This window comes from Rattus norvegicus, chromosome 7, assembly GCF_021556685.1.
Source record: "Rattus norvegicus strain SHRSP/BbbUtx chromosome 7, alternate assembly SHRSP_T2T, whole genome shotgun sequence".
Taxonomy (NCBI): Eukaryota; Metazoa; Chordata; class Mammalia; order Rodentia; family Muridae; genus Rattus; species Rattus norvegicus.
In genome coordinates, this window is record NC_141540.1 from 141,324,363 (window position 1) to 141,337,864 (window position 13,502).

General features: G+C 49.5%; 2 long non-coding RNA genes across 3 annotated transcripts; one reads left to right on the plus strand and one right to left on the minus strand.

Annotated features, from left to right (window-relative positions):
- The first annotated feature begins 150 nt into the window (after window positions 1-150).
- Window positions 151-9,618, plus strand: LOC134479579 (uncharacterized). Of its 2 annotated transcripts, XR_015626046.1 has the most exons (5): window positions 151-1,097; window positions 3,160-3,237; window positions 3,354-3,590; window positions 8,202-8,790; window positions 8,946-9,618. It is a non-coding gene; the product is annotated as an uncharacterized LOC134479579 (long non-coding RNA). The 2 variants fall into 2 exon arrangements; XR_015626045.1 differs by lacking the exons at window positions 151-1,097; window positions 8,946-9,618 and having other exon boundaries at window positions 3,152-3,237; window positions 8,202-8,550.
- A 2,562-nt stretch (window positions 9,619-12,180) lies between these two features.
- Window positions 12,181-13,173, minus strand: LOC134479580 (uncharacterized). Its single transcript, XR_015626047.1, has 2 exons — window positions 12,649-13,173; window positions 12,181-12,341 (listed from the first exon to the last, which is right to left on the minus strand). It is a non-coding gene; the product is annotated as an uncharacterized LOC134479580 (long non-coding RNA).
- Window positions 13,174-13,502: the final 329 nt, after the last annotated feature.

Genomic DNA, 13,502 nt, shown 5'->3' on the forward strand with positions numbered 1-13,502 from the left:
TGCTACTTGGATTTTTTTAGCTGCTGCGTCATGAGCATAATTTATGCAAAGCGCTTTGCCGCATGCTGCACCTCCCGCGCCAGCCGCCGGGGGCGGCGGTCAGGAAAAGGAGGGGGGTCTGGGGAGCGGCGAGCAGCGCGTGGGGGTGGGGAGGACCCCAGGCCCCGCCGGGACTGGGACCCAGGGCCTGTGAGGCTGCTTGAGTCAGCCCCCTCGGAGAGCTGGACTGGAGTCTCGATCGGGGACCCCGTGTCACCTTCCCTTCAGCCGAGGTTTGGGCAGTGACAACCGTGACTCTCTGGTGGTCAAGTGCCCTTCTCAAAGGCGAACCTCAAGTTCATGTCTTGTCCTCCAGGCTGGGAAAGGAGAGGGAACTCGGATGTCACTCAGGCTCAGGGCCTCCGGAGCAGCTGTGTCCCCCTTGCTCATCCCAGAGAGACCAGGGTCCGGGACGCTATGCTCAACATCCTTTCCCACCTTCCGGAGGGCCGGGGTCCTACCCACCACCTGCGGGCTAGTCATGCCCAAGAAGGTGTGAAAAGAAAAGCAAAGTTTGACGTAATGGAGAAAAACAAGCCACTGTTTTGGGACCGTGCTGGTGGGGAGGGGAGGGTTTGTTTTTTCTACTGACTTTTGAAGGTAGAGGAAGGTTTAGAGGCCGATTAGGGGGCCAGGGGAAACGAAGGTTTGGGGGGTAATGGACAAAAGAAGAAAGACCAGGGGGCCGAGAAAGAATGAGAGGAGACAATAGAAGAGCGTCAATCCAGCCAAGTGGATTCCCAAAAGTCAAGCTTTTGCTGTCAACCTAGTCTGTTTCCCTCTTCCCCCTCACCCCACACACAGGTTTCCGTGGTCTAGGATGTCCTCCGCAGACCGTGCAGAAGCAGCATTAGGAGAAAGCGGATGAAGAGTAAAGCCCTTGCCAGACAGTTCCTTAAACCTCTCGGGGCAAGCGCACACTGAGGGGAGGAGAGGGAGCAGCAAGGGCTGGTTTTGACCAACAGGTACACTCCAGGCTGCCTGCATCTTGCTGGCTACTGGTGCAGCAGAGCTGGGCTGTCTGCTGTTTTCCTGGGACCCGCTAGGAGGCCCTGAGGGTGAGTCAAGAACCAGAAAGCTTGGGGTTTTATCCCAGCTCTTCCATTAGCTGTCTAGGCAAATAATGCAGTTTAGTTTTACAAAAGGAGGTAGAGTCTGGCCCCACCCCACCTGTGGGGCCAGCTGCTGGAGAGGCTGCAAACAAGTGAGCCTGTTGGGAAACAGCCTGAACAACAAAGACACTCTCTCTCTCTCTCTCTCTCTCTCTCTCTCTCTCTCTCTCTCTCTCTCACACACACACACACACCACACACACACAGCCCCAAGACACACCCCACATGCATGCACATACACAGATGCCCACAGAAACATACCCTCACACATTCCCCACATATGTGCTCACACACTCACACACTCACACACACTCACACACACACACACCACACAACACAGACATAGCCCCCAGACACACCCCACATGCGTGCACAGACACACATGCACACAGAGACATACCCCACACATGAGTGCTCACACATGCACACCAGTGCATACTGGAGCTCTCACACACATTCACACGCATATGCACACACACAGCACCTACACCACACACACACACACACACACACACACACACACACCTCAGAAAAAGAAAAGAAAGGCTGGGGTTGTAGCTCAGTACAATGCTTGCCTAGTATGAGCAAAGCCCTGGTCCGTCCTCAGCCATCAAGCTGAGGGCACTTGCCTGTACTCCCAGCACTCAGGAGCTTGAGGCACACTGATCACAAAGTGAGTTCCCACACCAACCCGGGCCACAGAGTAGACACTGCTTTAAACAAATAGAGTGGGGCAGGGGAAGGCTGGAGAGCCGACTTAGTGTTTAAGAGCAATGCTGGTCTTCCAGAGTTCAGATCCCAGCACCCACAGAGGGTGGCTCACAACCTCCTGTAACTTCAGCTCCAGGGGACCTGACACCTTTTTCTAGTAGGTACTACTAGCACATGCTTGGCGTACAAATACATGAATAAAACCAAATCTCTGGGTTGGAGAGATGGCTCGGTGGTTAAGAGCACTGACTGCTCTTCCTGAGTTCAATTCCCAGCAACCACATGGTAGCTCACAGCCATCTGTAATGGGATTCGATGCCCTCTTTTGGTGTGTCTGAAGACAGCTACAGTGTCCATAAAATAAACAAATAGTTTCTAAAAAAAGAAAGAAAGAAAAACCAAATAAACAGAAAAACAAATCTCCTTCAAAAGCTTAATTACCACAGCGCCAGCTTTGAATTTTTAGAAGAAGGGTGTCTAAGGGAGACTAAGGTCACCATAGACCCAGTACTGCTTCACAGGCAGTGGCCACGTGGTTGCAGGGTATTGGGAAACGTTCTGGAATGCACCCATGATCTACTCACCTCCTGAAGGTCTTGTCTCTGAATACCATCATGTGTGGGTTTGGATTTCAACACAGGAATGGGGCGAGAGAAGTAACCACCTGTGATAGCTGGAGCCAGAGCAGGCGCAGGAAGTGAAAGGGGAATTGCCAGAGAGGAGGCAGGAGGAGCCCACACCAGGAGAGCTGGGCTACACAGCCTGGGTTCTTTCTAATGAACTGGACCTTTTTTCTTTGTCTTGTAAAGTCTTCCGAACATTTATTTCTTCCAAGAATCCTTCTCAAGTCTGAGTACCACACTGTTATAAAAGGATTTTGCTTCTATTACATCACTGTCCCAATAACTTTGTAATATAATTTGTAGTTTGTAAGTCACTTGTTTGATTCTTTTTGTTTATTGCATTTACTCTGAGGGGGGAGGGGGGAGGGAGGGAGAGAGAGAGAGAGAGGAGAGAGAGGGAGAGAGAGAGGAGAGAGGAGAGAGAGAGAGGGAGGGAGAGGGATAGAGAGAGGGAGGGAAGGGTGTCCGGTGTTCCCTTGTAGGTCAGAGGACAACTTGGTTCTCTCCTTCAACCATATGGGCGGGTTCTAGGAATCAGTCTCAAGGGAGGAGCAAGCACCTTTACCCGCTCAGTCCTCTGGACAGCACCTCTATTTCTTGAATATATATATGGTTCACCCAAAAGATAAATAACAAGGCCTTTCTTCCTCCCTCGGTCTGCTCATCCCCTCCAGGCACCCAACCTGTGAAAGACAGTGGACAGAGAGAACCTTCTTTGTCATGGTGCCAGAAAGCTCCAGCAATCTTGGCAGGTAAACCTTGGGTTCCCACCCTCCATGTCATAGAACAACCGAGTTCTGCCAGGATCCATGAATGTACTCTAACCCTGCCCTCCGTTGCACGGGCAACTTTGTCTTCCCCTTCTCAGCACCAGTCAAAGACACCCACTGCTGGGTGTGAGGTGAAGGCTACCACAGCAGTGGCTCATGTCTGTCTCCGGAGGACAGCCTCTCCGGTGTGACGTACAGAACAGCATCGCCAGGGCGGTCTAAGCTGCTGCTTTTCATATAACAGGAGAGAAGATTCAGCCTCACTGGTCCCTGAAGTCCTGTGAGGAGACCGAGGAGGAATCCGGGTGCTGCTGACAATGCGAGGCAGCCTTAGGGTGAGGAGCCAGGATTTTAGAAAACATTCCTAGGGCAAGGGCTACAGCCAAAGCACGCTCCACTTTTAAACCATCTCCGAAAAGCATTTGCACTGTTTTCTTCTACTCGATTTTAGCAGTGATGTAAGGTTACATTGCCGGGCCGCCGTCACTGTCTCTGACAGAGCTCCCTACGGTTCAAAGGGTAAATATGTTGTGGATTTTTAAAAAGTTTTTGCACAGTAACAAGGTGAGGAACATTTTAGCTCATAAATTATTTACCAGCCCTCGCAGGCATAATGGGCTGCGTGCATATTCATCATTCTGTCATGCATAATTCATAAGACGTTCCCTTCAACGGCCTGGAGAAGCAAAGGAGGTTGTTGGCTGAAGTGTTGAAGAAATGAGGGCTTTTGTCCTTCATCCCGCTTCTGTGATAAGTCTCTACACACACACACACACACACACACACACACACACACACACACACACATATAACGTTAGAGGAAAATTATCAGTGACACGCAGACGTGCAAACGAGGGGAAGAGACAAAGCAGGAAGTGAATTGGCAGAATCCACCAGCATCCATCACTGACCCATGCCTCAGCATAGGATGTGTGACCCATAGCTGGACATGCCCCCTTTTCTGCTGAGGTAAGGAGGGAAACAGGGTCTTGCTACATAGCTCAGGTTGGGAGAGAATGATGCTGTTGGTTGAAATGTTCAAGGTCTACAGAACATTCTACATAGACCAGGTTGGCCTCAAACTTGTGACAGTCTTCCTGCCTCAACCTCCTGATGGGATGTGGGAATTACTAGTGTGCCGTATTCATGCAACAAAAGAGTTGTTTCAACAAAACTTGTAGGGTTGTAGCTAATAATTGACACTGGTGCTGGAAGATATACATGTTCAAGCCTGGGACCAGCCTGGTCTACATAAGCTAGCCAGGGCTACATAGTGAGGCTCTGTTTTGAAAGAAAGAAAGAAAGAAAGAAAGAAAGAAAGAAAGAAAGAAAGAAAGAAAGAAAGAAGAAAAGAAGTTAGGTGTGGCTGCACATGCCTTTAATCCCAGCACAGCAAAGAAGGCACATCTCTATGAATTCAAGGCCAGCCTAGTCTACGAAGCAAGTTCCAGGGCAGCCAAAGGTACATAGTGAAACTTTGTTACAAGACAAACATACAAGAAGTATTTGTTAAAAGAAAAACCAAGGGCAGAGCATTTCTGGCGCAGGCTTTTAGATCCAGCACTTGGGAGACAGAGGCAGGCAGATCTCTGAGCAAGGCCAGAGTGAGGCCAGCCTGGGCTACGGAGTGAGTTGCAGGACAGCCAGGGCTACACAGAGAATCCCTGTCTCGAAAACAAAGTAAAACAAAACAAAAGCAAACAAAAACAGAAAAACCAAACCAACCAAAACAAAACAACACCCCCCCCCAAAAAAAAAGAAAGAGAAAAAGGAAAAACAAGGGATCGGAGAGATGTCTTCACTATTAAGATCAAGCCTTGCTCTTGTAGAGGACCTGAGTTGGTTCCCATGCACACTTGGGATGTTCACGACCACCTGTAGCTTCAGCTCCAGGGGGAATCCAGCACTTCCAGCCACTATGGTCACGCTTGTAGTGCACACAAATACAGATTCATAGATTTAGAGGAAAATTTAAGAAGCAAGGAGCTAGAGTGGTCATTCAGTGGGTAATAGCACTTGCGGCTCTTCTGGAGAACTTGGATTTACCTCCCAGCCTGTAACTCCTGTTCCAAGGGACCTGACACCCTCTTCGGGCCTCTGAGGGTACTACATGCCTGTGGTCCGCATAAAGGCACACACGTATCTACACAAATAAAACTGAAATTAAAATTAAGATAAGAGTACTGGGGAGATGGCTCAGCAGTCAAGAGCACTCGCTGCTTCTCCTCCTGAGTTCAAATCCCGGCAACTACGATCCCAGCTGTTCCGCCGTTTAAGACAGGAACACCAAAAGGTCAAGACTCTGTCCTGGAATTCGCTGTGTACACCAGGCTGGCCTCAAACTCACCAAGATCCACCTGTCTCTGCCTGCGCCACTGGCTTGTCAGTGCCATGTGTTTGTGACTTAGGAAGCTAATACAGAGAGGGCTGCCTTGGATTACATAGGGACACAGCTTTAAAATAAACTAAATAAATAAAGCCGGTGAAATGGCTTCGTGTGTAACATTAACCAGGCAAGCCACGTCAATATTATTATCCTTTTATCTGATCCCCATAGGACGTCCCTGAGGTAGATATAATATTCAGGATTAAAAACTTGAAATAAAGAGAAAATGGAGTTAGTGAGCAAAAGGAGATCAAGGCCTGGGGGGTGTTGTCCTTTCTTACTCCACATGCTTTAGTTCCTGTCTTCCTAAGTCCTCAGAATGATCAAAAGCCACCATTTCCACAGCAGAAACATCTCGTGAGGCCATGTTTTCCGTGAATCGATTTTATTTATTTATTATTGCCTATTTTATTTTTTCATATTTTTTGGTTATTTATTTACATTTCAAATGTTATCCCCCTTCCCGTTTCCCCTCCACAACCCCCATCTCCTCCCGTCATCCCCTTCCTCTATGAGGGTGCTCCCCCACCCGCCCACCCACTCCTGCCTCACCACCCTGACATTTCCCTATGCTGGGTCACCAAGTCTCCACAGGACCAAGGGCTCCCTTCCCATCGATGGGCCGATCTCTGCTGGAACCGATTTTATTTATTATGTATGTTTTCCTTTGTTCCTCTGTTCGGCCAGTGGCAGTGGATTTATTTTTCTGGGGCTGGAGAGATAGCTCAGAGGACAGGCTGCTCCTCTCTCAGAGAACCCAGGTTTAATTCCCAGCACCCACATGGAAACCAGAACCTGGAGATCCAGTTCCAGGATAACCATGCCCTCTTCTGGGCTCCACCTGCCTGTAGGTGTACCACACGTGTGCCTGGCGCTCTTGGAGACCATGAGAGGGTGCTGTTGCCAGAAACTGGAGTCATGGGCTGTTATAAGTGGCTGTGTGGGTGCTGCCAGTGCTCTGACCAGTGAGCCATCATTCCAGCCGTGAGGCTGGCTTTTTTTCCCCCTTAAGACTTATTTATTGTATATAAGTACACTGTCGCTGTCTTCAGACACACCAGAAGAGGGCATCAGATCCCATTACAGATGGTTGTGAGCCACCACGTGGAGGCCTCAGATCCCTAGACATGGAGCTACAGGTGGCTGCCAGATGTGAATGCTGGGGACAGAGCTCAGGTCCTCTGGGAGAGCAGTCAGTGCTCTTACCTGTGGCCATTCCTCCACCCGTTGTTCTGTTTTGAGACAGGGTTTCTCTGTGTAGCCCTGGCTGTCCTGGAACTCAGTCTGTAGAGCAGGCTGGCCTCAAGCAGAGATCTGCCTGCCTCTGCCTCCCAGGTGCTGAGAGTAAAGAAGGCATGTGCTCCCGCCCCTGTTCTTTATTTTTTTTAACTTTTATTTATTCATGGGGGTTTGTCGGTGTGTATGGCAGGGAAGAGGTGCTAGTGGCCTTGTGGGAATGTAAAATTGTGTAGGGGAGGGTTATCCCAAAAGTCTCAACTCCTTCCAGTCTGGGCAGACTGAGGAGCAGAGAAAGTAGCAAGTTATGTTCTTCTCAGGTAACTCTGAAAAACACACACGCGCGCGTGCGCGCACACACACACACACACACACACACCCCACATGTATGCACACGCTCATAGACACAGCAAACAGCAAATATGCATACATGTACACTCTCTGACACAAACACCACACACACATACACACATGCATATATTAACCTGTACACACATACACAAAAACTACACATACAGGTACACACACACACACACACACACACACACACACACAGTCACACATACCACACACAAACCTCTCAGAGAATAGTCAAATCTCAAACCCCAGAACCAGCAAAAAATACACATCCAAATTGCTCAATTTAATTGCATTTTAAACAAGTCTTAAGAATTCTAATGCATGGGCTGAGATTTCACAGACAGAATATACTAAAACCGATGGAGAGGAGGTCCAGCCAGGACACAGTAGGCTGCCCAGTGGTACAGTTAGTGCTTCACAGTTACTATGCATAGCAGGGTCTGCACCTTTCCTAAAAGGTCTTGCTGAGATTAGGAGAGAAGGCTCCATTTCCCACCAACTACCTGGTAATAGTTGTTCCCTTAGTTACATAGAGGCCAGCCACAGCTTTGAAAAGATTCCTTCGGGGTTGGGGATTTAGCTCAGTGGTAGAGCGCTTGCCTAGGAAGTGCAAGGCCCTGGGTTCGGTCCCCAGCTCCAAAAAAAAGAACCAAAAAAAAAAAAAAAAAAAAAGATTCCTTCAAGGAACCTGCTGGATGCTTCCCCTAGCCCCAGCCCCCTCTTCTTTGGTCTGAGAACTAGGAGATTGCTTTAGTCTCTGTTACACATGTTGTGGGTGTGCTATAAAGGTGCACTTTCACAAAAAGATCTCAATTCGGACTAATGGAGACTAGAAGGCGGCAGGAAGAGTTACTTTGTAGTCGTTTGTGTTGCTGTAACAGGCTGCCCGAGAGTGGACAGTTTGTTTGGCTCGGGGCTATGGTTGTAAGGATACAAACAGCATGGTGTCTATGTTCTCATTCAGGGTCCACTGACTGCCTCGACCAGCAAGGGGACAGGCTAATTCAGAAGGGGACAAGCATGCCACGGCCTCACTTATAACAATTTACTTCTGCAAAAGCCGATCCTGCCCCAGAAGACTTAACTGGCCCTCACAAGGCTACCTTCCCGGAACCCTTTCCAGGCTGCCCCATCCCAATCACTGCCCACCGGCCCTGTCGGTCACTGGGGGCCAAGCTTCCAGCACAGGGACCTTCTGAGGACAAAGGACCATTTCAGCACCTTAAGTCATAGCTTACTCATCTCCGGGGCTGCATTTACTGGATTATGTTATGACTTTCCATTCAGAATCGATCTACTCCAAGGCGCATTAGAAGAGTTCATTAGCATCTTTGGCTCCTTCCCTCTGCGTCTCAAGATTATTACTGCTTCCCCCCTACCTCCCAGACAGGATCACACTATGTGGCCCTAATGTTCCGGAACTCTCTATGTAAACCAGTGTGGCCCCAAACTCACAGACATCCTCCTGCCTCTACCTTCATTCCTTCCTCGGCTCTACAGAAACACCCAGCAAGTACCACACCCAGAACAGCTCAAAGGGCCTCAGTCCTGAGGTGATTAAGTGATCAGAGACGTGAAAAAGTCAGAAAACAGCAGATAGGGAGGGAGGTAGACAGACAGCAGACAGACAGACAGACAGCAGACAGACGTGGGGCAGGGGGAGGAAGAGAGAAAAGAAGACATACTGATTTTCCTTTTCCTTCCACAGGGTCCACCTTCCAAGTGGTGGGATTAGAGCTGTGCCCACTGTACCACCATTGATATTTTTAAATGACTTGAGGATTTAAACATGCCTGTAATGTGTTTCCGTAAAACCCACTCTCTAATTTCTTCCCCTCTAATTTCTCCCTTATCCAACCCCATAATTTTCTTTCAGTTTCATGTGATTTTTTCGATTATTTTCTTGTTTTTTTTATTGCCCTGTATTGTCTGCATGTATGTATGTGCACCAAGTGATACCCTGTGCCCTATTGACCAGAAGAGGGTGTCAGATCCCTGAAGTTCCAGGCTGTTGTAAGTTGCCATGTGGATGCTGGGAACCAAGCTCTGTGACAGTGGCAAGTGCTTGTCACCCTGAGCCATCGTTCTAATCCTGGTCTATATTACTTTTTAAATCGTTTTAGTTGTGCTGGCAAGATGGCTCAGCAGGCGAAAACACTTGCCTTGTAAGCCCAGAGACCTGAGTTCTTCATGTGCAGCTAGAGGGAGAGAACTGACCTCACAGAATTGTCCTCTGGCCTTTATACCTGCACCGTGACACAAGTGCCCACCTGTTCACACCGCACACACATGTAAGCAATCATTGGTACTACTGTCTTAATTGAGATGTAATAGAGATATAATGAGCTGTACGTGTTTATAATACACATTTGATCTTTTTTACTCTTTGGAGAGCGTCTCACTATGGAACCCAGGGTGGTCTTGAACTCATAATTCTCCTGAGACAGCCTCTTAGGTGCTGGCTTTGCAGGTGTGCCAACTTTGTTGGTTTGTTTTGGAGGCATGATCTCTCTTCATAGTTTATCTGTCCTGAATGGAACTCACTCTATGTAGAGTAGGTTGGCCTCAAACTCACCTCCATTAAGACAATCCCCCAAAGACTTACCCCAGCCCAACCTAAATCTAGAAAAATCCTCATTGAGACTCACTCCCAAGGGATTCTGGGCTGTCAAGCTGACAATTAAAACCAACCATCACAAAGCCGAATGTGAAACGTTACATTGTAGCTCAGCTCAACAAATTGAGTTAAGATAATCACGTGCAGTGACCACAAGACCAGAGAAACCACTGGATCCTCTAGAAGTGGAGTTACAGATGGTTGTGAAGTGTCACGTGGGACCTGGGAATTAAACCTGGGTCCTCTGAAGGAGCATCAAGTGCTCTTAATCACCAAGCCGTCTCTCCAGCCCTAAGAAAAGTAAGTGATAGAATACAGTGCCCTACTCAAATGGGCAGTCTTCAGAAAAGCAACTCACTCTGCAGAGGTACCACTTAAGATGACAGAGAGAGGTGAACGTCTTTGAACCCTGACAAGTGGCCCATGAGACCCAGTAACTCCCTGTTGACTGTTACAGGAGAAGGGGGCTTCCTCTTAGTCACATGATCCCACTCTAGGCTTGCCCTCTGCCTGTCTTCTAGTATAATTCAATAAGTTCTTTGTCTTTTCCTGCCCTGGGTAAGTCCTTTTTATACAATGCACACCATCAGCTTCCAGACAGATGCAAGTTTTCTAAATCTATTTCTAAACTCCTTTCCTCTCTCTCCTACCCTCACATCTGGGCATTAGGTCAAATTTAGGTCACTCTCATTAGATTTTTTCATTTCTGTGATTTTTATGAAACTAGAATCCTTTCTGCAGTGTGTGCCTTTCTGCAGTGTGTGGTATTCTTTTGGAGTTCGAGGCTTGCTATGTTGTTGGTCTTGAAATCCTGCTTCAGCCTTTCAACTTCTTACAGCTATATTCTGATACACATCCAGAGCCTGTGATTGGACCTGGAACCACCTGCCTCTTGGGGCCGCCTGCCTGTCTCTGCCTCCCTCGCTGTTGTCTCAGCTGTTTACGTGGGTGCCGGGTGTCCAGACTCAGGTTCTTTTTTTTTTTTTTTTGGTTCTTTTTTTCGGAGCTGGGGACCGAACCCAGGGCCTTGCGCTTCCTAGGTAAGCGCTCTACCACTGAGCTAAATCCCCAGCCCCCAGACTCAGGTTCTTATTGGTTGTACAGCAAATGTTTTACCAGTGAGCCGGCTCCCCAGTCTCTTCCTTAAAACTTTTTAAATTTAAATTTACTATTGCTAACTTATGTGTGTGCGTGTAAGCACTCCTGGAGGACAGAGGGCGACTTTCAGAAGTTGTTTTCTCCGTCCACTACGGGTTCTGGGGACTGTCCTCAGGTTATCTGGCTCTCATGGTCTGTACTTTACCTAATAAGGTGTGGCGGCACACACAAACACTTGTGCATACACAAACACGAATACACAAACTGTGATTATAAAACCCACATGACCCTGTCAGTTTCCTACTTAAAACTCTTCAGTAGCAAATCAGGGTCCTTCAGACAGAACACATTGTTTCCACACAGGCTCGGCTCTGGACTCAGCGTGGCCGGGCTCTTGCTTCTTCTTCAGCTTGTCTTTCACCAGTCCTGTCTTCTGTGATCTGGCCACACTACCTGGTTTTCACGCTGATCTCTCTAAGAGCTATGGCATGAGTGATGCACCCCCCCCCACCCCGATCTTCTTCACTTATTTAGTGGCTATGCACTCCTCAAATTTCATCTCAGGCATCGTTTTCCCCCAGGAAACCTTCCCTGACCGAGGAGAAGGCAGTAGGCGCTCATCTATGTGCTTCCTAGCATCACAGACTGTGTACAGGGTGGCGCTAACCACTGCACTATGATTACAGTGGCTTTTCTAGGCTGCTGGTTTCGAAGTGGTGGGGGACTCTGCCCACCTCGTCGCAGTTGTTTCTCCAGCGCCTACGATGGAGCCTGACACAGTGGGCATTCATTGAGTATTTGCTACATTAATGTAAGAAAAGAGTGTTTGCTAAGTGAATACAGATGCGCCCTGCTGTCCTGACAGTGGCCAGCTGCTCCTTTGCTCTACCTGGTGGAGAAAGGAGGGAGCTGCAGCTCCTCATTTCCTCCGGGGTGGGGGTGGGGGTGGTCATTTGGCGGAACTCCTGCACCCCAGGCCTCGGGTCAGGATACCAGACACCTAGCATAGGTGGATTGGATCGACCAACCCGAGGGCAGCTCTCTCGTGCAGGAGTTAGCCCTAGGAGGGCCCGGATAGCGAATTAACCTTCATAAGACCGTTGTCCTGGGAAGGGTTACCCTGTATAGCATCTGCATTTTTTTTATTTATCTGTTGTTATTATTTTTATTTCATCATGTCTATGGGTGCTTTGCTTTAGATAGTCAAGGAGATGCAAATACCACAGGCTTTATGATACTGATTTAATCCGAATCAAACTAATAATATAAACACATAAAGGGAATTTTTAAAATAACCTAAAAGAGTTCCCAAGCAGCCTTTATTTAGTGCAGCCTATACATGCTCTATGTGTCTACAGGAAAGCAAAATGGAAATCCTGATCCCGGAACCTGGAAGGCAGAACACAAAACTTGAGTCTGTAACCTGCCCTCGAGATCAGTTTTTCTTTTCTTCTCAAATGTTTATTTTTGTGTCTGCGTGAACCTACGACACGCATGCGCAGGTGGTCCCCAGGATGAACCAGATCAGCCTCTGGAAGAGCATAAGTGTTCTTGACCACTGAGCCTCCCCACCAGCCCCATCAGTGTTCTGTTGGAGAAGCAGGGATGCTCAGATAAGCCCGCTTGCCTCTCGGGCTGCTGTGTGGGACTGGATGAAACTGCATTTACAGGACGCCTTGCAAACTGTGATAGTCACCTGACACACAAGCAAGGCCTTCTTGGTGTTGGACGAATCCAGAATCCGTTCACCGAGGGCCTCTCGCTCCAGAGCCTCTCCGTCTCCTTGAGCGCGCACAACACAACTTCTGCAGACAGCTGCGTCGGTTCCTCACTCTGTGCGTGCCCATGAGGAAACGGGAAAAGTGTAATCACGGTCCTAAGAGACGTCGCCTCTACTCTTCAGGACAACTGGGAGTGGGCTAAGGCACACACAACGTCTGTAGGAGACTACAGGCCCCCTTAGGACGTGCCAGGCCAGGGTCAGCCTGCGCGGGGCACGGTCCATCTCAGGGCAGGAGCTTGATGCGGTGTCATGGTTTGTATCAGGGCGCCAAGCAGGGCGCGGGGACACGGTCTACCTCCGCACGGATCCGGGCGCGGGGGCAAGGTCACCGACCCCGGGCGCTGGACCGTCAATAGGAGGCCTGGAAGAACCGGAACGCGGGACAGGCTAGGATCTGAGGTCCGGAGGTGGCTCAGAGCAAGGGCGCCGCCCTAGGACAAGCCCTCTACGAACTTCAGGGCCGGGTGTGAGGGGTGGGCGGGGCACTGGTGAAGGCGGGGCATGCGGGGAGGAAGGGCTCGCGGTGAGAAGGAGGTGCGCGGTGAGGGCGGGGCCACGCAGGGAGGGCAAGGAGGGCGGGGCTACACGATGAGGGCGGGGAGCGCGGTCAGGGCGGGGCCACGCAGGTATGAGGGGCACGGGGTGAGGTGGGGCCGCGCAGGGAGAGCGGGGACCCCGGGGAGCGTGGGGAGGGCGGAGTCACGCAGGAATGAGGAGCTTGGGGTGAGGGCGGGACCACTCAGGGAGGGCGGAGTCACGCAGGGAGG